Source organism: Schistocerca nitens, chromosome 1 (assembly GCF_023898315.1).
Source record: "Schistocerca nitens isolate TAMUIC-IGC-003100 chromosome 1, iqSchNite1.1, whole genome shotgun sequence".
Lineage (NCBI taxonomy): Eukaryota > Metazoa > Arthropoda > Insecta > Orthoptera > Acrididae > Schistocerca > Schistocerca nitens.
Genome location: NC_064614.1, coordinates 592,591,884 through 592,618,354, shown reverse-complemented (window position 1 = coordinate 592,618,354; position 26,471 = coordinate 592,591,884). Strand labels below are relative to the sequence as shown.

Sequence of the window (26,471 nt, the reverse complement as noted above, 5' to 3'; positions counted from 1 at the left end):
GAGATCTTACTGCCTTCCGATATACGTTGCTGTTAGTTCTTCCACATGATTTGGTCGACATGACCTGTTTCAAGTTGGGTATGACAGACAGTGTTTTAGAAAATCTATTGTTTCCCTTTGAAATAAACAGAAGTATTTTCATTCTAAGCTGTCCAAGTACAAAATTTTCGCAATATTAGTTCAAATTTAATATTCGCTTCTTTAATGTAGGAAAGTATTTCACAGTCGCAAAACTCGCATCCGAAACGTTGACCTTACACTTAGTCGCTGACCATAAATTCTAGCTCAGAGTGACACCAGTTTAAATAACCTAATGTAGCGAAGACTGTTTGCCAGTGCTCTTTCTCACCGGAAAATACGCAATTCACTCATTTGGCTCCATAAGTACACTGTAACAGTAATTTCTGTGTGAAATTTGTCAGTAAGCTTTTGCCTTCCAACCGGCAAAATACGGCAGAGTACGGTCGGTAAACAATTCACAAACCACGATTTAGTGCCAATAAGACGATTTCTTTAAACATAGTCGAAGCTGAGGGAATTTAGTTTCTGCTTAAATCGTCTTAAGCAGCAACGTTCACAGATATCTCAAATAGGAAAAAGCTGAATATCCAGGTACGAAGGTTGTAAAACAAACTTCCCACAGTTTGTGTCAGGTTGATCTTTTCGTCTGATAAAACTGCTTAAGTATTTTGTCTAAGAGGTATCACAAGTAGTATCCCTGTAGCTGTGGGAAACATTGGTTGAAAACGAGTTTCACACCAATGGGTACAGTGCTGCTAAATTTTCACAATTATTATCAACCTAAGTCTGAGTCCATCCACAAACTGAGGCGTATTTATAATATTGGAGCTAGACTGTGTATCCCTGTCTTTCTTGAGTGGTCATTGGAAGGCGTTTACACACACGTATACAATACTATGAATACTTCGAACGCTATGGTTAACGTTGCTCTCATAAACTACTTTTTTTTTAAATTCTTCTGGGTCTTCAGCGTGCAATATGTGTTGTAGATACAGTCTCAGACCAAAAAATTGACCGCCGAGTCGTTCACGTAAGGTGGACAATACAGTCGAGCTCCTCTCAGAATTCTACGTCTGGCAATATGCTCGATCTAGCAACATGTAGACTGCGGCACTTCCCAGAGGAAGTCTTGACTCCAGTCTTAGTACATTACTCTTGACTACGACCGTAGTCTTGAGGTAAAACGCGAGACCAGCTAATATGATATTGTAGATTCGCTTGAATTACACTCATAGCTTCAGCACCGAGAGGAAAGGGGCGATAAAAATTTGGTCGATATGTGCTTTCGGTCGCCAGACGTCATATTAGCTGGTCTCGCGTTTTACCTGAAGACTAAGGTCGTGTTCCAGCAGCGGTATGAATAAAATGATATTAATAATAACAGTAATAATCGAATTATCTGGCAACTTCACACTTCACAGTGGATTTTCTCGAACTAAGAAATTTGCTGAATTTGTGAAAAATCAAAATGGCTTCATAACCAGCCTATGATGCCTAGAAGAGTCTTTACATCCTGCTGACATGAGAATAGCATAATCTCTGCGTCAGAAGCTTGCTTCTACTTGACCATTTAATAGACTCGCATTTTTTCCACCGTGACTAATTTTGTAAGCTAAGCACATCATCCGTTACAGCACACTCTTGGGGCTGGGTAATGTGGCCACAATGGTATGGTGGAACGAGCTATCACAGGTGCAATGCGTGGGTTCAGGCATTTACTTTTAAGAGGCACAAACAGATTTATTTTACCTCTGGTAACCTCAAGAGAAAGACGTTATAATCCAGAATCCGCATTAAACATCACGTTCCTTCATTACCAACTGGGCAGAGCCGGTTTACGTTGGGAAATGACACAGCGGAAGTCATGGTAAACAGAAATACAGTCGCCAGTAAGCTTACTTACATTAGAAAATTTTATTTTATTTGATGAACCGATAGCCATTTAAAGGGACAGGGCTCTTATTTTACTTGTACTTGATTGAACTAGAGACGTTTAAAAATTTGTTGCTGGACTGTGATTCGAATTCGTATCTCCTCTTTCGAGGATCTGAATCTCTCGGAACAGTATAGTTCAGTCATTTCGTTCCTTTTCCCAAGACTGCAATCTTCTCTAGGTCTCCTCCAAAGGTAAGTATGTGGGTCTGAAACCTGATCCAGTACAAAAATATTCATAATTTCATTTCTAGCTTTATCAAGTGCACACCCACCTGCTAGTGAAAATTAACGCGCAATTTCAATGTGTTTCCAACAATCGCAACAGGTGTCGTTATTTCTGGTCAAACACGCACACATCTTACTGTTCATGAGTAAGCAACTGATACTTAAGCTATATTCGTGGATGCACGGTAGGTGTGCAGTTCGATTGTCGCTTAGGCACAAAAGTTTGTATCCTTATTTTAGATTCAGACACCTAGCGGCTCGTAAGAAAAACCGATACGTAACATTTGATTTTTCTTAGTTAACAATCGGATTACGTCTTGGGTTCGTATCTCCGTCACAGAACTTCACATCATGCACTTCATCTTTAAATGCATGCACACTTTGTTACTTCAGAATGGAGGTATATGAGACATCTTTCGTGGTTAGATAACAGGGACGAATGGGTCTTGATAGGAGTCACGGTTTATTACAAAAATTGTCGTCTTTTATTTTCAAGTTTAGATTTGGTTACTGGTATTGGCCAAAATTTCGGTAATTCATGACTCTTCATGGCTAATCATCAATATGATGTGATTAGATTAGATTAGATTACATTAGATTAACTCTTGTTCCATAGATCATGAATACGACATTTCGTAATGATGTGGAACGTGTCATTTTAATGAAAGATTTCTTTAAATACCATGATTCAATTTCTTTACAACAATTTTTTACACTCTCTCTCAATGCTTTTTATTTATCTCTCTCTCTCTCTCTCTCTCTCTCTCTCTCTCTCTCTCACACACACACACACACACACATTCTTTTTTATTTTTATTTGTATGTTGTGCTCGACCATCGGCGAGGCACGAAAACGCCTGTGAATGACTTTCTTAGTTTTGAGTACACTTACGATAGAAATATAAAAACAACAATGAGAGTTACTGATTTATGATGCGCAGTTTGCAGTCAGTTCTGAGTATTATTAGTAACTACGCTCCAGTCCCAAAACCCAGTTACAGAAAGCGAATCAGACGCATTACGTATTCCAGGCCGTAGCAGCCGCGACTTGGAGACACCAGCTATGGTCACTTCCCAGACCGCTGTAGGATCACATCGGTTCGTCTTCTTCCTGCTGGTACTGTAACTGAGATTTGGCAACAAGGCAGCGTATGTTTGGCAACTCTGTGATCGACGAGTTACTTCCTGGTGTGCACGGAATTAAGCCTCAAAGTTCACTTGATTTTACCTGTCATTTCCATTGATAATCTGAGTTATTATCGCTTGAAGGATAACAAAAGATTGAAAATTTACGGTTTTCACCCCAGGAAAGTCGTTGCAGGTGGAAACCGCAACTAATCTCGACCTTCAAATAGCGGTTTACGAGTTCTAGTTCCTATTGCCCTCGTAATAGGAAGCTAAGACCCATACCTCCTTGCCAGCTCTGTGGTAACGTGCTGACCTGTGAAAAAGCGTCTGTTACGGTTCGCAGTTCCAGTCTCACTGACTGTAACGTTTTTATCCCTTCTGTGAAAGAGCTACAAGCAGTCAGATCAAACATCAATAAGGAAATCGCAAGAAAATGCTTTCAGCTCATAGTGCAATGATGAAAAACTTACAATGCTGCACAACAGGTAAGGCCTCTTTCCGCTGCTGACAAGCGAATTTTGGGTTTCTAGGAATACGTAACTATATTTATGAAATGCCACATTTGCATACCTCTTGAGTATGACACAGCATACCAATTAAACACAGACCCAATCAAAATCTAAGTGAGTAGTATTTTATTAATTCGTGTCGATAGAAGCATGCTTGTGTACAGATACTTTCGTCGTAAGGTTATCATGGTTAGTTTTATTTCATTTCTTATAATACAGTGCCCAGTTTTCGTAAGGTTTCCTTTAGTGTTGTTAAAACAATAGTAAACATGAGAGAGAAATTAATCATCAACGATATATGCGAATTCTCTGATGTTACCTATGGCAGTCTGACAATGCACATGCAGTTTATTGATTACATGCATGTAGGAAACTTGTTCCGAGTTAAAGCTGTCAAACAAAGTTTGAAGAAGAATAAAATATCACTACCACACGACACGACGGCTAATGTAGAAAATACTTTTCTGACATATTATGGCACGATGCGCTCTCCCTGCACATCTTCGAGATGCATCTGCTGCCTGCTGTCTATTAAACCTGAATAGAACAAAATGTCACAGTAGTTAGCCCTTTTTCCACATGCGACTACTTTGGGTTGAGAAGTGAAGGGAATTATGTTCAAAGTTCCATTAGATTGATACCTTCAGCAGAGAGCAGAATTGCGTTTTAAAAAATGTAGCACTGAATGTATTCGAACTCGCGACGTCTTATCTATGCTCCAAGCTGACACGTAGCTACAGCAGCTCCAGAGCTCAGCAACTATTCCTCCAGAACTTTTGGATTCCACAGCACTGTGAGATTATGCATATGGCCAGGTCTTGACTTCTGAGAGACAAACAGTTACAGCTTTTCTTTTGGGCTGAACGACGTTTTCTAGTAACAGATAGCGCAATAGAATAGCTCAAGTGGAAAGGAACACTTCCTATTTAAACTTCTGCATCCTACACTGTTGGCAGTTGTGTGTAGGTGGCAGTTACGTGATTTTATTTCTGTGATTACAAAATAGTCGAATGTATGCACTGGGTAGCCGAGGCAGCTAGTTCATGGTGATTCGGTCAACCAAGTAAATGAATTTACTGAACATGCTGCAAATTACTACAGGGAGCCTGTGTGTCAGAATTCTCATCCAGTGTGGCACAACTGCGTTACGATAGAAAAATGACTCGCAGAGAAGAGGATTTCGTGGTCTGTTGGACGGATGGTAGGTTGTTATACCTATGGTCTGGGTTCGATTCCCACTTCCGTCAATGATTTTAGATAGGGAGAGACAGATTCCATTCTCTCCTGGCTACACCAAGTGAAGGAGATATTATGGCTGCGTGGTCTGAAAATTCACATTAAAGATGATATTCCTTCTTTACCAAGTAGACGGTAGGTTGAACCACAATAAAGTCTGGAGTGGCGACATGTAGAAACTCTATCACCAGTAACCTTTCTTATACTAGTTATTTATTTCAAGTGACGACACAAACGCTATGTATGGTCACAGGACACTTATTCCATCTTTTATTTGAGCTTCTGTATGTCGATAAAATTGGTTCTAAACTGGGAATGCAACTCAGACCGCCCTTAACGCGGAATTTGATCCATTCGTGGCAATACAGCTCGGCTACAATTTTTTGTTTGTTCAGAACTGCAGATTCCTCAACACCTTCACATATTACGCGTGAATGGGATCGAATCCTGGCCCGGCACTAAAGATTTAATTATGTATTATCAAGCTCTATCATGAGAACACCTATCTGCTGGTGGATAATAATTTTGATTTTTGATGTATTTTCATTCGTTGTCAACACTAACGATATCTGACGTTTTTAACTCCCAGTGAGACACAGAACTATTTGCGAGATGACTGTAAGTTCAAGATGCTATTCTGAGCAGCTGGTGGAGAAAAATTCGGTAGCTGACGTCTCTTTGTGTGTAGTCAACAACGATATGTGTGGGGCTCTATTCCCAGTGAGCGCTGAACTCTTCGTCATATTATTTCAGTTCAAACATGCTCACATGTCACTGCTGGTGCAACAAACCCATATTTAACGTTCGTTTTCTCTAGAATATAACAGCGATAGATGCCGGGTTGGAGTCCTGGGAAGGAAAAAATTAATGTTTCGTCTCGTCATTTCAGTTAAAACATCTAGCTACTGCCGCGAAATTCCGATATGTCACATTTGACTGTGCTTCGATAGCAATCCGATTAGGTTCCGGTTTCGAATCCGTGTCCAACACACAGCTTTACCTCACGGCATTTCAAGTAAGTTACTTGTGAAGAAGCAATATTTAACATCTCTCGTAGTTCGTCAACAGGGACAATAGATGCTGGGTAGGAATTCGCGTCTGTTAAAAATGTTTGCGTTATGCAATTTAAAGTTGATATTTGCTAACTGATACTGTCTAAAATCGAGGTATATCACTCTCTGTATGCCTAATCAGGAATGACTGTTAGTTTCCGTCAGTCACGAAATCTTTGCTTAGTCTGCATGAGCTGGGTTTGAATCCATATGCAGAACAAGACGGTTCGTCGTGTCATTTAATGTTCATACATATTCTCAACTACCTGCTCGTGAATAACTTTAATTTTTAATGTCATTTTGTGTTAAATAGTTCAAATGGTTCGAATGGCTCTGAGCACTATGGAACTTAACTTCTAAGGTCATCAGTCCCCTAGAACTTAGAACTACTTAAACCTAACTAACCTAAGGACATCACTCACATCTATGCCCGAGGCAGGATTCGAACCTGCGACCGTAGCGGTCACGCGGTTCCAGACTGAAGCGCCTAGAACCGCACGGCCACAACGGCCGGCCCCCATCATCTGGTATCAATGCATTACCTTATCATCCATTATATATAATTATTTTCATAGTACACTTGATATTATAGATGAGTAGGACACAAGACAGGACATAGATAATGTCCGTTTGACGTCAACAGTGTGTAACATTTTACTTTTTTTGAATAGGACAATGTTCCTCTCCAATAATTTTTAGATTAGTTACAATAAGCTTACGCTGCAAGAGAATTCGCTTGTATTTTTCAATATGTGGTCTGTTGTCGGTTTGAAGGCCTTCCATAACATCGGCAACGTAGTGCAACTCCACCGAGGGCTGTCTGGAGTAGGGTGGAGATAGCAATGTGAAAGTTGCGAGCTGTCGAAGACGATCTTCATATTCCTAATGCGATTAGGACATCGTATACTCCTGACGACGTTTAGCACCTGTGCAGTCAGTCACCCAATTTCAGAATTCATTTTGAGTAATCCTGCTAAATTCCCAAAATATTGTCTTTTTATATTGATGAGTAATATGGATAGTCGTCACGTTCATGTGCCGTCTACAACGCCAATTTAATGTTACTATCCTAGGAACTAACCTGCAATACGTTTTGTATTTCATAATCGGAACTATCTGCATTAACCGTCATCAGAGCAATGTCAGGGAACAGAATGCAGCAGTGCCTTGCTACCTACTTGAGGACCTGCTTGAGTCGTGTTCTAAGGAAAGGGTAGTTGCTGGTTCACATTATATTACACTAGCGAGAAGTACCGACTTTTCCTTTTCTCTGCAAACATCCAGAACTAAATTCAGTAACTAAATGCTAAGAATATATTTGCATTGTGCCAACTCAAAGATCAATAGATATGGATATAGATATAGATACAGATTTTTATATTTCAAGCCATTCTCGTTCTGCGTTGGAATAAACATCATTCATTATTTGCTTGTTCTTGTTACGATTGTTATTGTCATTCTCTCACTCGCAAGGGTTTTCGCATTCCTATTTGGTATCGATGCACATGAAGAGTGGCTATGAAAGAAGGGAATACTGAATGTTACGTCATGCAGAATACACTCATTTACTTCGGCTCCTCGTGATCTACGCTACAGGAGAAGTGAGATACATAAAGTTGACAGTGTGAGGACAGACCTGGTAGCACAACTGTGCAACTACACAGTGTTACCAGATAAAATGGTGCTTCGGAATCGAAAGTGTAGTACGGACTTTGCCACAGTAGCAGACAGCTGGTAATTTAGGACCATGACCGTGGATTACACTTTGGTCAGTGCTGGTTAGAGTGCTGCAACTGTAAATGGAAGGCTTTGTTTGATAGTCTTATGCTGATGCTGTCTGAATAAATTATGCCATTGGATACAAAGCGGTTTAGTTTTGAGACCTAACCCACGAGGGGGGAAGGCACAGTGGTCTGCTTCAGGAATTCCAAGCAATAAAACACAAAAAACAACCCAGGAAGGGAGACATGCATTTGGAATCTGTTCATCGTTACGGGGTCAAACAAGAGGGTAACATTACTGAAACAATGAGATTTCAAGGAGGAAACGTATGAAGACGCAGACTTCCTCGTTATCAATATGTGCGGCATATCTTTCGTGTTAACGAAAGTAAATTCCCGCTTTACCTCTTCTTACGTGTCAAATGAAATGAATGCCATGAGGAATAGAATATTTGTTGACTGCGTCTCTTCTTGCTTCCATCCTTACCAACATATTTCTTCATTCTCGTGGTAATCATGACATTCTATGTGTATGCTGCAAAAGATTGCAAGTGGACAAATTCGACATCGAGGTGCAAAGCGTTATATTCAATTCGAATAAGCTTCCGGTGTATTTTTACTTCGTTTGTATTTTTAGATGATTATGAACGTTACGGAAAATTATCTCACATGCTTTATGTTGAATGAGAAACATTGAATGATCCGTTTTGCTTTCCCTACGTTGAAATGATATAATGTCGGCGTCAACAGCCTTCTTCCACGCCGGAAGCTGAAACTTGTATCATTCTGGATTAATGATAATTGAATGTCTCATATGTATACATAGCCCACAAGGCGACGTCAGAAACCATCAGGGGAGAACGCCGCATAAAAACCAAACGTGCGCGCGCGTCTCCACTCTGAAGAACCGTATCGGAGAATCACGGCAAGCATTTCGCTGAAGAGCTGCCTCGTCAGAGAGCCTAGAAATGGCAGCGTCGTAGCAAGTATTTGTCAACACTCTGATAGTGCATTTACTTCCGGGTGTAGGTCGGCGTTACCTCGCTAAATTCACTTGACATTCGTTTTCCACATCGAAGACTCGTACGATATAATCCACTGCAAGATGACACAATTAGAAAGTATATTTAATTTCTGGACTCCAAGAACGGCGTTCTTCACATAAGTAACACCTGTTTGTGTGTGCATTCGGGAGGACGACGGTGCAATCCCGCGCCCGGCCATCCTGATTTAGGTTTTCAATGATTTCCCTAAATCGCTTCAGGCAAATGCCGGGATGGTTCCTTAGGAAGGGCACGGCCGATTTCCTTCCCCACCCTTCCCTAATCCGAGCTTGTGCTCCGTCTCTAATGACATCGTTGTCGACGGGACGTTAAAACAGTAATCTCCACCTCCTCTGTTCGTGTGTTTAAGGTTGCGTTTTGAGGCTCAGGCAACATCGCAGTGACTATATTCCGCCTCTGGCCGCCAGTGTGTCGTTAGCTCAGAGGTTCCCTTGTGCGTTGCAGTGCTTGTACTATCAGACATAGCAGTTCGAATCACGGTAGAAGCCGCTGACTACAACCTTTTATTTTCCATTTTAATTAATGGAGTTGCAAACTGCTAGTAAAAATTTCTTATGCGAAATCTGAAGAATGCCTTTAAACATCAATCTTCGTCCGATTTCGACTTAGTAAATTAAGTTAATATCATGGATTTCTGCTTTGCAAATTTCAAGGTGCTTCACTGTAAAATAGACCCTGGAAAGATTCAAACCGACTGTCAACGATATAAATTAGAGCTTTGTTCGTCATATAGGTCTAACACGTCAGAAGGTTGTTTATGAAGTGCACATGTTCATTAATATAGTTCCCTTCTTCTAAATTTGTGCAATAGCATTTAACTGTAGACGTTTTCTAACACCGGCGTTAGCAATTCCTTTCCGTTCTCTGAAACCTTCAAAACGACAAATTTTTCTGGTTTAAATCTGATGACCTTAACTATCACTTCCGATCAACAATAAATACTTCATGAACCCATACATGGAACTCCAAATGTGCAGTGTTCCTGCACTGCTACAGAGCATGCATTGCAAGGTATTCACACAGTTTATCGCATAGACATACCATAAGGAATGAAACAAGAACTGTAATACACTTTACACCACAGACGCTCACTCTGGCTTGACGAAAACATCCAAACATTGACCAAAAGTTGCACAAATAATTGAGTTTGAAAGGAAAAGAAACGAGGTATGAAGCATTTATAAATTCATCGAATGTAGTGAGGTTGTTTAATTTCGTCCCAGTCTATAAAATTAATTTCGGGCCATACTCAGCTCTTGCCGATTAATGTAATATAATACCCGCCTACTAATCAGGGCGTCTGTCTCCGTTGCTTTTGAGCGTGAATGGAAATTGTAGGAATTTTCTGTGGAGCAACATTTAATAATAAAGCGTTTTAAATCATCAAAAGCGATGAGCGGTAGCAGGCGCTTTCGATAAAGAACGGGGGAGTGCAGCGCCGCTGCTGTCGCCACGGCCGCTGCCAGTAGCCAGCAAATGGATCCCGGAGCTTTGCCGCATACGGCGTCCAGAGGAGGACAGTCTGCAGGAAATCTGCCGCAAAATCGTTACTGGATAAAATTTTGATATCGGTGTGTCACAAAGCGAAATAGATTGAATCTGCGCTACTATTACATTCACGTCTTCAACATTCAGACAGAAGAGGCTATAAAAATATTTTATGCCAGCTGCTCTCGATCCACTGACATTATGAACAGAAACAACGCACGCTACCGCTAGACCACAGGCGTAATCGACCTAGAGTTTCTCTATCATGGGACACGTTTTCCTCCAGGAAGTGCCGCAGTCTACCGTGTTGCCAGATTGTGCAGATAACCGGACTTAGAGAATTAGCGAGTTGGCCAGTTTTTTTGTCCCATGTCGCGATCGGCGCGGACTTAGCCTCTGAAGCGGCCGGCCGCCGGTCAAGTTTTATGTCAAAGAGTGTACATAGTGAAGTCTGTATTACGTGTATCTGTTGTGTTTATTAAACTTATGCAAAAACGATACAAAATTAAGCACCTACTTAATAAATGACAGTTACATGATTCACCACAACTAATTTGTTCATTGTTACAGTTTAGCTTTATTCTGTGAGAATATCAAGTACTGAAAAGCTGTGGTAAGTAAAAAATGTGGGAGTTCTGGGTCCACCTCGACCCGAACACTTTGTTCCCCCAAACTAGTTTCGAGGAAACCTCGCCATTGTCAACTGGTTTTCTATCATTCTGCAATATTCGAAATATAGAAGTGTTACCTATTGGAACATGTTAATTTTTAAATATTACATTGAAATAATTTTTCGCTAGCATTAAATACAGCACCTGCTACCTTCTTTTGTCTTTACATGCCTTTCGTGCATTCCGCCTACAGAACCTCATCTGCAACCTGAGAGCGCGTTTTTATTTCTGCTTAAATTAAGACTTTACGTAATGTTTACGTTCCGGAAGTGTAAAATTACATGTGTAATCTGAAGATTTGGTGTCTCTTAAGAGATCTGATAGATAAAATTACATTGTATTCCAATAAAGTAAATATCTGTGGTAAATGAATAGGACGAAACGCTGCGAGAAACTCCCATTCATAACACTGTGGTTTTCTCGCAGCTATAATTGAAAAATTGTCCAGTAAATTTGGCCTCCAAATTGCATAGTTTAATGGATCACGTAAATCTTCATTATGAATAGCACAATTTGTTTAACTCTAAGTACCAGATCTTACCAGTTCAAGGATTTCTGTGAATTTAAAACTAGAAAATTCATTGTCATCTCAAAGTATTCGAATTCATACAATATTGCAGCGCCTGCGCTACTGTGAATTGCGATGCAAAGTTTATTAGGACGTGCAGGCAATGAAATATCGCATTTATCCGCCGTCACTGGGCAAGTGACTTTCATTGTCATCTCAAAGTATTCGAATTCATACAATATTGCAGCGCCTGCGCTACTGTGAATTGCGATGCAAAGTTTATTAGGACGTAAATCTTCATTATGAATAGCACAATTTGTTTAACTCTAAGTACCAGATCTTACCAGTTCAAGGATTTCTGTGAATTTAAAACTAGAAAATTCATTGTCATCTCAAAGTATTCGAATTCATACAATATTGCAGCGCCTGCGCTACTGTGAATTGCGATGCAAAGTTTATTAGGACGTGCAGGCAATGAAATATCGCATTTATCCGCCGTCACTGGGCAAGTGACTTTCAAGCAAAATGTCTTCCCTGTACGGGAGTATATATAATGAATGTACGAGTACAGGTTGTTGACGATATACGGAAGTTTGGGATTGGCCGCGCGTCGTGCTCGGCTAGCCAAATAGTAAGGTGACTACTCGCGGTAACTGGGAAAACCAGGTTCGAGTCTCGGTCCGCCACAATTTTTCGTTGTCGTCATTCCATTATACAGCTGATGGTTATGCATACTCACAACTGCGAATACATTTATGCGTTTAGATTCTGTCAGTCGTAGAATCGTTGTCCTTTTAAGTGAGGATGTTCCTTTCCACACACGCGTAGTATTGTAATTATCCATAAAAAAATTTCTTATTTGTTCCCTTTGCGTTTAACACGTCGATTTTGATAACGACAATAGGCTGAGGCGCGACAAATCGTTTTGTTGGCAGCTCAGAAGCAAACGAGATAGATGTAATATTTGTTCCCTGAGATCCTTTAATTAACATTAGTGGGAGATAAAATATACTACGAAGGAGAACAACTGATGACATGAAAATAAACAGCCTAGAGCAAAAATTAGTTCGCCCGTAGAAGTGCTGAGTATTAGTCAGTAGGACGCAGAATTTCTTTGTGCTTGCGCTGTATACTGCGTGAAGAGTTGACAGAGCACTGAGGATATAAAATGTAGACTGGCAATGGCAAGGAAAGCGTTTCTGAAGAAGAGAAATTTGTTAACATCGAGTATAGATTTAAGCGTCAGGAAGTCGTTTCTGAAAGTATTTGTATGGAATGTAGCGATGTATGGAAGTGAAACATGGACGATAAATAGGTTGGACAAGAAGAGAATAGAAGTTTTCGAAATGTGGTGCTACAGAAGAATGCTGAAGATTAGATGTGTGGATCACATAACTAATGAGGAGAGAAATTTGTGGTACAACTTGACTAGAAGAAGGGATCGGTTAGTAGGACATGTTCTAAGGCATCAAGGGATCACCAATTTAGTATTGGAGGGCAGCGTGGAGGGTAAAATCGTAGAGGAAGACCAAGAGATGAATACACTAAGCAGATTCAGAAGGATGTAGGTTGAGTAGGTACTGGGAGATGAAGAAGCTTGCACAGGATAGAGTAGCATGGAGAGCTGCATCAGACCAGTCTCAGGACTGAAGACCACAACAACAACGCTATACAGATATCAGTTCAACTGTCGGAAGCAAGGTGAAGGACGTATCAACGAATCACACAAATTTTTTTCGAGTTAGAACCGGCGCTGCTGTGCGATCATTGATCCATTTCCTTAGAATTAATGTGTTACTAGCGATTATCATTGGTTTTACATTCAGCCGGAAATTTTCGTTTATGTAGCTCGAGGTTTCAGAGAATATGTTTTTCTGTCACCGCATCTGCAATTCGTGTAGCTTTGTAACAGTCCTGTTGAATGCTTGAGGATACCACAAACTGAATATTAATTTTTTACTCACCACTACCATATCTTGTCGACGCCTTGCCACGAGACATGTACGCACCACAACTGTCATCATTGCCATTCTTAATTGTACAGTTCCTGTTGTAGAATGGCTCTAGGCACTATGGGACTGAACATCTGAGGTCATCAGTCCCCTAGATTTAGAACTACTTAAACGTAACTAACCTAAGGACATCACACACATCCATGCCCGAGGCAGGATTCGAATCTGCGACCGTAGCAGCAGCGCGGTTCCTGACTGAAGTGCCTAGAATCGCTCGGCCACAAAGTCGGCTTCCTGTTGTAACATAAACCAATCCTCAAGTTGACAGTTGCATAAAAAACTGTCTGAAAATGAATGAAAAGCCTCAGAACTAGAACTTGGCTGTTGTAGGCAGCATGTGGAACTTACGATCTGTTCTTTTGAAAAGAGCTGGGAAGAAAGGCAGTAACTTTATGTTAAAATTGTTAAGGCTTTCGTGGCCACTTGTTGACAAACTGCCTATTGGCTTCTGTCTCGGGTGCTTCGACCGACGTTCATCTAATGATTAGATGAACGTCGGTCGAAGAACCCGAGACAGAAGCCAATAGGCAGTTTGTCAACTTTATATTGTTTGAATTTTTGTGTGTCAATACTCAGAGTAAAGTGCAAGTCACCACACAAATCATGGAAATATTGGGTGCCCTCTTCTTTTAAAAGAAAGTGCGCTTCAAGCGCCGTGTGTCAGGGAGTAGTCACCTCTGCGCCTTGGAGGATGAACATCATGGCCAGGTCGTAGGTGTCACCGTATGCGGCTCGCTGCCTCGCACTTCAGCCGCACGTATCTCAGTAATGTACGAGGCCGGGGCTCAACAGACACGGTACAGCACAAAGCCGTCACTGTTTTCTCAGTTCAGCTAATAACGGACTCGCTCTGCATGAACCAGTACGCGTAATGACTCTCTTGCTCTACGTCAGGGAGGTCTCTCACACCTGCCCGATCAGACGCACTTCACAGTAGGTTACACAAAGCCTAAGTGTAGCGTAGACTGCTTGCTTTTGTTGCAGATGTGATCCGACAAACGTTGCACCGCAATATGATGACGGGTATCAGCTAGTCGCCGAATGGATGATGAGCATCCCGATATGAGATGGTCGCGATAGCAAAATCTCACGACTAACCGGATCGGCCCGACTCCTGTCTGTCTTTTGAGGCGTGTGCAATGTAGGTAACTCAAAGGAACGGCGGCGACTGGTGAGGCGGCGAGTGAGATAACAATTTTGCTCCAACAATATCCAAGATGCCTCTATGTGAATTCAATAATACTAATGACAATAAAAACAACAATAAAATACCACAGAATATTGGACATGCGAGATTTTCTTAGGTACCTCCAGGACGCCAGACAGAAAGTTAATATATAAAGCATGTCCAGAATTTTCCGAATATCTGGTAAACCTACTCACACGTTACATGCAATACGTACCAATTCACTAATGTATTGGTATTTCAACGTCCCACCTAAAGGAAAGTTCGAGTGGAAACTGGGGCAGGAATAAGTAATTTGTTGAGGTTGAGCTGGCCACAGTGGCCGAGCGGTTCTAGGCGCTTCAGTCTGGAACCGCGCGACCACTACGGTCGCAGGTTCGAATCCTGCCTCGGGCATGGATGTGTGTGATGTCCTTAGGTTAGTTAGGTTTAAATAGTTCTAAGTTCTAGGGGACTGATGACCTCAGAAGTTAAGTCCCATAGTGCTCAGAGCCATTTTTGTTGAGGTTGATAAGCTAAAAGAAATGAACTTGTTAACCAAATGGTTACATTTACGGCCTGACAGTAGGTAAACCTGAACACGATATTAAAATACCATCAATGCAGCAACTAAAAATGTTAAATTGATTACCGCCCGTTTCAGTTGATGCAAGGAAGGTGAAGTAATTAATAAATGATCCAATATAAAGACTGAAACCGGTAGTGGACTCGATAAAGTTCTCAAATGTTACTGGAGCTGTTTTTAGTTCATTTAATTAATTAATAAAAATGCGAACATTATGAAACAGAAATTTGTGGACAGTCGCCCCGTCATCCTACAAATCCTCTCCCCGCCCCCAATATCGGATCATATACTTGTGTGTACAGTCGGCCTGATACTGACCCGACTACCGTAACGCCTTTAAGGGTGCTGAACAGGGACTTACTCGTGTAGGCAACTGCGCACGGCTGAACATGTCCCTGCTGAAAGCGGTTTCCTTCTGTGACGAATGATACACACATTAAACCTCCTGATAGATTAACAATGCGTGCCAGACCGGGACTTAAACTCGGGATCTTTATCTTTGACGGGCAGAGCGCTTGTCTGCGAAAGGCATAGTCCCCGAGTTCGAATCCCGGTATGGGACACAGTTTTAACCTGTCACGAAGTATCATACTAGCGCACACTGTGCTCTAGAGTGAAAATTCTTTTCGGATGTGTAGCTGACTGATTACCGTTTTGATGGATTCTGCTCACAGTACTGTTTGATATTACTTTTCCTGTGGCTGCAGTAAGTGCAGGCGAGTTGGAATGAGGTCGTGGTCCTGCTTATTCGAAAGAATATAAGTAAATATAGGTCATCGACGGATATCGTTTCTCCCATCCCTCCTGAGCGAAGCTTCTGAATAACTATCCAGTGGTCAGAAAGTGAAGCCACAATTTAGGATCAACATAAGGACTAACACTTAGCCACCTGCAATTGACTCGCCAGTGCCCATCCGTCGCAGTTGGTCCTGTAAACGACGACTCGACAACAATCGATCCACACGACCAACACAAATGACGCTTCTTGCTCTCAGTAAACCAGAACCCTTCCTGCTTTCAAACACGTGTCCATCTTCTGCATTCAGATGACGCAAGCCTGCTGTAGCGCCACCGGTTTGCTAGAGGTGATTTTGTGAGCGCTACTGAAATAACAGTACGTACACTCAACATTGGAGTCATGTTCTGTATTTTCCCGAGTCCACGCTAATACTTCTCGTTTCTCCCAATTCACGAAAGTCAGTGGGTGTGGCACTCCGGCGTATTTGCAGGTGCGCCGTTACCGTCGTTGGCTAGGACTGGAAGCAGTTAGAGCAGCTGAAGTGACCTGCGCAAAGGCTGGGCCGCGAGTCGGTTGGCGGGGCCCCGCCGCCCACGCCGATGCCTGCTACCTGCTGCGCGCCGCTCGCCGCCCACCGCGGCCCACGTGCGGACAGGTCGCGGCCCACGCCACGCCACGCCATGGCCGCCGCCACAGGCTGCCGCTCGGCGCTCCGACGTGGGATGCCGCGCCACGCCGACACAGCAAATGTTGACGCAGTTGCTGTGACAACATGCGCTCGCCGTTCTTTCGTTACGCCAAACTGCCGACCCTCTTTCGTAAAGTACGCTATTTGATCAAGAGTATCCGGAAACCTCATGCGGAACTGACCACTAGATGTCACGAGAGGTGGACACGGCAGTATAAAAGGAGGCAGGCAGTACTGCATTGTCACTAGAGAAGCGTAACAGCAGAATGGGTCTGACATTAGGCTTTAGTGTCTTCGAACCTGAGTAAAACGTCCAACAGGGACATTTCAGCCCTCCTAAAGCTGCCAAATGATGGTGATATAATTGTGAAATGGAAATGTGAATATTCAACAACAGCCAAACGAAGACCAGGTAGACCTCATGTATTCATGGAAAGCCGGCCGCGGTGGTCTCGCGGTTCTAGGCGCGCAGTCCGGAACCGTGGGACTGCTACGGTCGCAGGTTCGAATCCTGCCTCGGGCATGGATGTGTGTGATGTCCTTAGGTTAGTTAGGTTTAAGTAGTTCTAAGTTCTAGGGGACTGATAACCACAGCAGTTGAGTCCCATAGTGCTCAGAGCCATTTGAACCATTTATTCATGGAAAGGGGCCGTAGAACATTGCGGAGGGCGGTTGTAAAAAAAAAAAATCGCATGAAATCAGCGGAAGGAATCACTCGCGAGTTCCAAAGTGCTAGCGGCAGTCTAGCTAGCACAGTGACTGTATGTAGAAGATTAAAAAGAACCGGGTACAGCGGTGGAGCAGCTCCTCGTAAGCCACACGTTTCTGAAGTCAGTGTTAAGCGACACTTGAGTTGGTGTAAAAGAGACGCCACTGAACACTGGGTGAATGCAATCGACTTATTTGGAGTGACGGATCAGGCTATACCCTGTGGTAAGGGGTAATGCAATGGGAGGGTTCGGTTTTGGCCAAGGTCTGGAGAACGCTGTCTGACATTTGTAGCGCCAACGGTGAAGTATAGGGGTGGTGGTGTTACGGTATGGGAGAGTGTTCCGTGGTTACGGTATAGTTCCCTCACTGCGTTTAAGAACACGCTAAACGAGGAATACCACAAAAACATTCTACAGAAATGTGTACTGCGTACAGTAGAGGAACATTTCGGAGACGATGGCCGTTTGTATTAGCTTGGGAATACAGCCTGTCGTGAAACAGTATCTGTGAGGTAATGGTTTCTAGACAATAACATTCCTGAAATGGACTGACCTGCCCAGAATCGGGACTTGAACCCAGTGGAACGCCTTCTGGGTACGTTCGAACGTCGACTTCGCTCCAGACCTAGTGTCCAATATCAGTAACGTCTCTGGTTTCGGCTTTTGATGAAGAATGGACTGCCTTCCTCCACAGACATTCAGACGCCTCACTGAAAGTGTCAGCAGCAGAGTTCAAGCCGCCATAAAGGCTAAGCGTGGATGCACTCCACATTAACGTCCGCTAATGTGTGTGAGGATGCTTTCGATCAGATAGTGACGTTATTCACGACAATATGCTTAGTTCCACAAAGAGTCCGCGTGCTTCCCGTTATCACCATTAAGAACGCCCAGGTAAATTATCCTGCTTGCCTTAATTACAAATGGAAATTAGGACATTTCTATTAGTAGTAGCTTCCAGCTACACCGATTTCTTAAAGCTGGAATTAATATTTTACGTGGGAGAGCTTGGAGCACGGCCACCCATCACTACGACAAGAAGAGCATAGGGCTCGTTCTGTTCACATGAATATGTCAGCTGACCAAGTCGATGTTAAGCGGAGACATGTCTCAGTTACGTTACATGCTAATGTCTTATCAACATGAGTGACACAAAAAGTGTCGTTTACTGGAATTCCTACCATGGCAAGCCTGATAGGACAGACTTAAGTGAAATTTAAGTAGGTTAAGTTTATCCAAGAGGAACTATATCCACTTCTTCCGGCTTTGTGTTTCGAGCAAGAAGCAGATTGTAACCCAACATAAAAGAACCACACATAACAGTCTTCGCGAAAGTCGCTTGTTGCTTGCAGACTTACAGCCCGAAGACAGTGAAAAGAGGGGTTTCGTGAGTGTGCCACATAGAATGGAGCCTTGAGTCGTTCTCTTGTACAGTGTTGAGCCTGACAACTGGAACGTTTATATCTCGAAAAAGAAGCATGCGGCTCGCACTCACTCCACATTTGTGCGTGAAACACACAGTATCATTCTGCCTGACTGAAGATGTGAGAAGAATTCTGTATGGGCGGAGATATTGACCTGTACGTCATTAGGAACTGATCATCCATGGCTAGAAGACATAATGACGAAATCCTCCAACTTTTTTATTCTATTCCGAGGCCTTGTACAAATTGCAAAATGTGAGTACCACTTGAATATTATGACCAGTGTGTCCTCTGAATCTGAAATCCTAATAAAAACAACTGAGTTTCTTTTGGTAATGGATTAATGCCGAGTAAGGAACTATCACGACAATTCCATAGCTACAAGATTCACCAATTATCTCACTGAAGCCGATCAAATCAGTTATGTAAGGTTAGATCTTTTACAGTGACCGCTTCCCATGTTCAGAGTATAATTCGTTGCTAAGCTACGATAATTTGTAAAAAAAAAATTTGTTTCCGCATACCTTGAGTCAAACAGCAAAATTTGCAGAGTGCCTGAATCAGTATATTGTACTGTACCTTGAAAGTTGAAAACGACTCTACTGGATGTTTCACAATGTCTGTTACAGACTCGGTTGTAGAGCGAACTTAAAAGATAAAATTTTGATTAAGAGCCCACGTCAGAAAATGTATAGTTTGGATATAAAGTAAGATTGAAGACCGGATCACTTTCAAATCCCCGCTTGACGGTACGCACACGGAGAAGACAATGAGCTATGGCCTGTGTACTGTACAGGAGCTGCCCCATAAGGCAGCTCTGCTATTCGTTGCACAAGGTGTATCTGGGAAGCACGCTTGCGTACACGCGGTCCACAAACCCTGGTGAGAGTCGCGAACGTACTAACCTCTTGCAGTCGTTGTAGTTGGGTGAAAATGGTCTGTGATGGACTTAACGCAATCCGGAAAACTTACTCGATGCATGTGGTGTGCAGCTCTACCATTACGTGAAGCAGATGGTTTGAAAGTGATCCGATCTTCAAACTAATTTTACATCCAAAAGGTATATTTCTGGAAATAGGTTCCTTATCAAACTTCATCTCCTAAGTTCCCTCTACAAACCATAGAAGGGTGTAACAGTAATAGTGGAATACCCCTGTACAGGCTTTCACAGAATACGTATTTTATAAGTAAAAGTAGGACAACCATGTATAAAATCAAGTTTTAGTGAGTCGAAAGCGGTAGCTCCATTCCTAGAGTTCACAAATTTTAAGTGGCTTAGTACCCTCGTAAATATGTATGGTTTCAATCAAAGTCATTTTTACACACAATTGGTGGGGTTTTACGAATACAGCTACAGTATATTGACATGGATATGCTGGAACACGAGCAGCTTGTGAACTGGGTGAGTTGATCCCACGCGCTGATATTTAGATCCAAACAATCGCTGACGCTGTATCTACTCATATATAGAATTCTCTACCATAATCTTTGACTACAGGGAAGTGAGGATTAAAGTGACTGATCGGGGTATATCCCCCGTTCCGTGCTCTGGATTTCTGTTAGTATCCATGAAGCAATCATCTTGGTGGAACAAAAATGAATGTGTTCCTAATCAAGCTGCAAATCAGGCGACAAGGTTGGTCAATATCTGCAACCTTCGAGCTTGAACTAATTACGAAGACTGCTAAATGACAAATCTTGTCGTGTGTTGATAAAACCGTGCGCGTTGTTTCACAGCACAAAAAATAGACAAATTGAAAAAAGAATAACGGACTTTATTTATGCCTCTCTCACGAGATATCGGCATCACTTACTTATTCGCACTTTGCAATTCCAAGACTTCTGCCAATTCAGTGTGTGTCAAGTATATTGGATGCTCCACCGCATGGTCAGAGGGTAGTTCGTGTGAAAATAATTCGGTATGGATAAAAAAAACGACAAAAGAACGTCTACGTTTTGCACGCTCTTTCTGCTCAGTATCCTGACGCGCTTGTCTTTGGTGACCTTCGTGTGCCTGACGTCAGATTCCGCGGCTGCATAAACAACGAGACAAGATGGATTAGCGGCCGGCAGTGTGGTAGGCGGCTCAGATGTGTAAGCGAAACATTAGCGAGCTGTCTGCAAACAGTTTGGGCTGCTACGTTTGAACTCTGCAACAGGTCTCGGCACGGCTTCTGTCAAGCCTCAGGAAACAGATACGGTGATCCTAAGGCTGATAGTATCGTGTGGACTAATCTCCTGCCTTTGCGGCAGTCTCAGACCTCTATTAGTAACGTACTACCTCGCGCTTTCGTAACTGAGACTGTCCTATGTGCACAAATATCACAAAACTCATCTAGTTACCGGAACACAATGTTCAAATCATTAAGTGAATACAGGAGTAAGCATTACTTTATCTGTAAAGTATATTTTAAAAAGTATTGCTGTAGTACACCTATTGAGAATGTAAAACTACGTCTACCTTTAAAAGTTCTACACGAAAATACCATGGTCAGTTTCGAATTTGAGGAATCTGAAGCGGCTATCGCAGACTTAATCTGTTGACGCCACCTGTTATTAATAACTTATAAAAGTGCGTAGTAGAAGGCATCAATAGATAATCAAGCACATTTGTCTCTAGAAGGATGTCTATATTTTGTACTCTGATACCACTCACACTGTTTCTTTAATAAAAATCGCATCAGTCGGCAGTTCCAGCTGTTAAAGTCAAAATTCTAATAAGCTCAAATTAAGCCAGCAGCACTTTTCTGACAATAAGCTGAAAGGTAGTATCAATGATACTACAGTAGCTATTTCCGGAAGAGCAATTCATCAACGGCGTTATCGATGCTGTCACAGATATTGTTGCCGTCTCATTTCGAGTGCTGTTATCTCCAGTTCCACTGCTTCCATTTTCTCCAGCCCCCTCATCTTGGGTAACATACGCACCACATTCACGACTTGAACATGCTACTTTTTTCGCGCAATTCTCATGTTTCCTTATCCATTGGCCAATATAATATTTGCAGCAGTCTCCGTTTGATACCACCACATACTTAGTGATATACAATGATACATGTTCTGAAGGATATAGTTCATTTTTGGCACAAGCGTCTGTAGGCCGTTTCCCAATTCTTTTGAATTACTGTGGTTTGGATCGAGCTCAGCTCAGCGAGGCAAACTTCTTCGGCACTCAATCAGTTATGGTGGCTCCGAAGAATTCCGTAACAATGGCAGAGCACATATGAAGTTGGCTATTACCTGATGCAAAATGCAGTTTAGAGACTGAATAAATCACATTTAAAGCGTATCTATATTCGTTACCTGAAAACTGGTCTGATATCGAAATTACACTTAACCTATTTTCTTTACGAAGAAGATCGACACTATTCTGATTTCATCAGCGCTATGCGCCTTCGGAGGCGGAAGGTCAGCTCCCCGGGTAAGTGTGCGACTACTGGGTTAGGGTGGAATACGAGGTTTCTAACTCGTTTCCGTTCCTCTGATAAATTTTTAGGCGATTGTTCATTGAAGCTTATGCGTAGCTTCACGTAATATCGTACATGATTATTAAGTCAAACGAAGCTCGAGTCTCGCCAAGTGTAGTTCGGAATTGACTCTTTTCTGTACAATCCATGTATGACGTCTGGAAGATACACTGACACCAAACTCTTCTTGTATTCAAGTCTGGATAGGTTCTCGGTTCGTTAGAATCGTAACTGTGATACACCTGTTCAGACTATGTCGAAACTCAAGCGAAGAACTTTCAGAACTTGGTCACTGTTATTTGTTGAAAGCTTGATGTGATCGGCATGGTCTACAGCGACCTGTTACATACAAGGTTATTCCTTCTTTCTTTCATTTTTACCCTGATTCTCATTTTTCCATTTTTGCGGTCAATGCTATGAATAGCTCCAGCACAAAGTAGTCACATATCGTTATGAGTACTGTGGGCTAACATGTTTGTTGCATTCTCACAGTTTCTTTTTAAATTTTTCTTTTTAGTTTCGTCATCCGTTGCTCCATGCATCACGGTGCACCATAGTTGTCACGGTTCACGCCAGTTCCGTGGTCGGGGGGGGGGGGGGGGGGGAGGCGGGCGGTGGAGGGACGGGTGGGGGGAGGGGGGAGTTGGGGGAGGCAGGGACGGCGAGAGAGGGAAGAGGACATCTGACTGTATTGTCAAAAGACATCACTTAGTATTTGCCCTTCTGTGCATCTTCAGTTTAATACAGTCACAGAGATTATTTTGGATAAGAAACTGAAAAAATCACTGTGCGTTGGACCTCTGCAGACAAATGGTCCCTTATATCAAAAGGTCAACAAACAACCTCGATAAAGCTCTGTAAAATTGGGCTGTAGAGTTCGAAATCAATCCGTATTTCATCCTAATTGTTTTAGGCAACGGTATCGCAAGTCAAAATGATGATGATGTTTGGTTTGTGGGGCGCTCAACTGCGCGGTCATCAGCGCAGTCAAAATGAAATTAATATTCGTTTGAAAGGCGCTTACATGTATTCATGTATTTTGATATGTGTCACCATTGCACGTTCTCGGCATAACAACGAGACGTAACAAGGACGGCCATAGCAGAGAACTACATTTTGGGACTTTGTTTAGGCGAGTACTCGAACCAAGTCAGATTCTTACAGCACGCTCACCAAAATGCGCTGCTTCACCTGAACACGATTTCTGGATGGTTTTACGTATTTTTCTCGGTGGGTTGTAGGATTTCCCATCATTTTTTTCAAGCAGGAATCGCGCAACTGCCTCAGAATCGACGAACAGGCAGAGAAGAAAGAACATAGGCAACAGCCGCAGTGGATGCACCGGTTCCCATGAGATCACCGAAGTTAAGCGCTGTCGGGCGTGGTCGGCACTTGGATGGGTGACCATTCAGGCCGCCATGCGCTGTTGCCATTTTTCGTGGTGCACTCAGCCTCGTGATGCCAATTGAGGAGCTACTCGACCGAATAGAAGCGGCTTCGGTCAAGAATACCATCATAACGACCGGGAGAGCGGTGTGCTGACCCCATGCCCCTCCCATCCGCATCCTCCTCTGAGGATGACACGGTGGTCGGATGATCCCGATGGGCCACTTGTGGCCTGTAGGCGGAGTGGTGGTGGTGGGGTGGCACTCACTTCATCCATGGTAGGACACGCACACATATGACAATCGGCTCTGAGGTAGCCTGTTCGAATATTTGATGGCAGCAGAAATTCTCACTGCTAGTATTTGGCGGGCAAGAGAAGAAGTGATGGCATGAAGTTCCTGACCACCAGACTTGGCATCAATGTCTTAAATTAAAATCAAAACTTTTATTGCCGGTGTGGCCGAGCGGTTCTAGGCGCTACAGTCTGGAACCGAGCGACCGCTACGGTCGCAGGTTCGAATCCTGCCTCGGGCATGGATGTGTCTGATGTCCTTAGGTTAGTTAGGTTTAAGTAGTTCTAAGTTTTAGGGGACTGATGACCTCAGAAGTTAAGACGCATAGTGCTCAGAGCCATTTGAACCATTTTCAAAACTTTTATTTTCACAAGTCCGTCTTGATCACGTAGGTTTCTTCACACTTTATGAGCGGTTTCGGCTTATCGCCATCTTCAGATCGTTACAATATTCTGATACAAATCATCCTCAAGTTGACGATGATTTATATCAGAATATTTTAACGATCTGAAGATCGCGATCAGCCGAAACCGGTCACAAAGAGTAAAGAAATCTATGTGATCAAGACGGATTTGTGAAAATGAAAGTGCTAGAAATAAAATTATCGCGGACTCATATAAAGACTTTATGTCTTCAATTGATAAAATCCAAACCCCTCCACAGTGTCTCGTTATGTGTTGACATGTGACTTTGTTGATGCTGATCCGCCTGTTCTGGTGCTATTCTAGAGGAGTATGCTTTGTGTCGACACTGGATTTCACACAGCCCCTTCGCCTCCCCTCCATTTCTCTCGTCATTATACAACACAAATATGACGCCACACTGTAGATATCGAGGCCTACGAGAAGGACAGGCCGCGGCGCCTACGTCGCGAAGATAGGCTGAGCTAGCTCGCTCGCTCGTTCATCACAGCAGACAGAATGCGTTTTTAAACCTGTTAACTCGCAACTGGGTTGTACGTACTAACGATAACTGCAATTTCTACTGGAGTGTGCCATTATGAGGTCTTACTGATTACTAGTCGTACAACAAAATTTAAGATCAATTTTCGACATAAATGTTCCTTCTGGCTAACAGTCCTCATGTCATGCAAGATGTGGCGTCATATGCAACAAACAATCATTTTGGTATGATTTTAATTTTATTATACCCCAGTACAGCCGTAATAAATTATCTGTGTGCTTGTGGACTTCCTATCAATAACAGTAAGACTCCATAACAGTGGCTTCCAGTGGAAGATACAATTCTCGTTTGCACTTAACAGTTCTAGTTACGTGTTAACAGGTGTAGAAGCGCAGTTTGGCTGCTGAGCTGAGCGAGCTCGGCCTACCTTCGTGACGTACACGCCGCGGCCTGTCTTTGTCGTTGGCCTCGGTAGATGTACTCATCACAGTCTCTTACATTCAACATGTATGGTCAAGACATAATGCTCACATTTTTCGGAAGGAAGGTACCAGCGCTCGTTTCCATAACTGTCAACCTCTCGGATTTCCCAGCCAACCGTGCCATACACTCCCTCTTTAAAAAATTGTTCAAATGGCTCTGAGCACTATGGGACTTAACATCTGTGTTCATCAGTCCCCTAGAACTTAGAACTACTTAAACCTAACTAACCTAAGGACATCACACACATCCATGCCCGAGGCAGGATTCGAACCTAGGACCGTAGCGGTCGCGCGGTTCCAGACTGAAGCGCCTAGAGCCGCTCGGCCACCTCGGCCGGCCACTCTCTCTTTATCTCATTTCGATATTTGAAGAGTGGAGACGTCAAAAGTTTTAAGTAACCAATCTCACATTTTTCAGGGGAGCCAATTTCTCTCTTTTTGTACATAACTTATTTGCATCCCAAAAATTTAGAAAGTATTCTGATATCACAGAATTAAGCTGCTCACATAATCACTGCAAAAAGTGAGAGAATTTAAGAAATAAATAATTTATTAAAAACGTTGTATGTGTCATTCCAGGGGTCTGACTTGTTATAAGGGCCAATAAGAAAGCTTTTGTTTTAAGTGTTATTAATACTGAGAGACTACATTTTACTCGTGATAACACAAGCACAGAAATACAGCACTAATGTTTTAACTATTTGAACTATAGTCAACAAAATCCATTTCTCATATCTTTAACTTTTTTAGAAGAAAATAATAAAATTAAATTTAGGGAAAAAGACCTCTCAGTACTGACTTATATTTCTTACACAACTCCACTCTAGGGAACAGATGTTGCAAAATTTACTGTAAAGCTCCCTGTGCTGTTGAGGAATACATGTCAACATTGTCAACATGTCTTTCTATTTTGGAACTGGTAGTCATGGCTAGTCTTGCAGATAAAGTACGGCATGATACACATCAGCCATGGACATTTTGAATACATTGACATTTTTGCATTCTTCTGTTTCACAGAAAAAGTTTTTAGTAGCTACTTGATATGGTAGAGTATTAGACAC

The 26,471-nt window shown here is 42.5% G+C and overlaps 1 protein-coding gene across 2 annotated transcripts in view; it reads right to left on the bottom strand.

Moving 5' to 3' along the window:
• The window catches only part of LOC126256014 (proton-coupled amino acid transporter-like protein pathetic), a 374,111-nt gene that overhangs the window by 241,366 nt on the left and 106,274 nt on the right, over window positions 1–26,471 (bottom strand). The window lies entirely within an intron of this gene.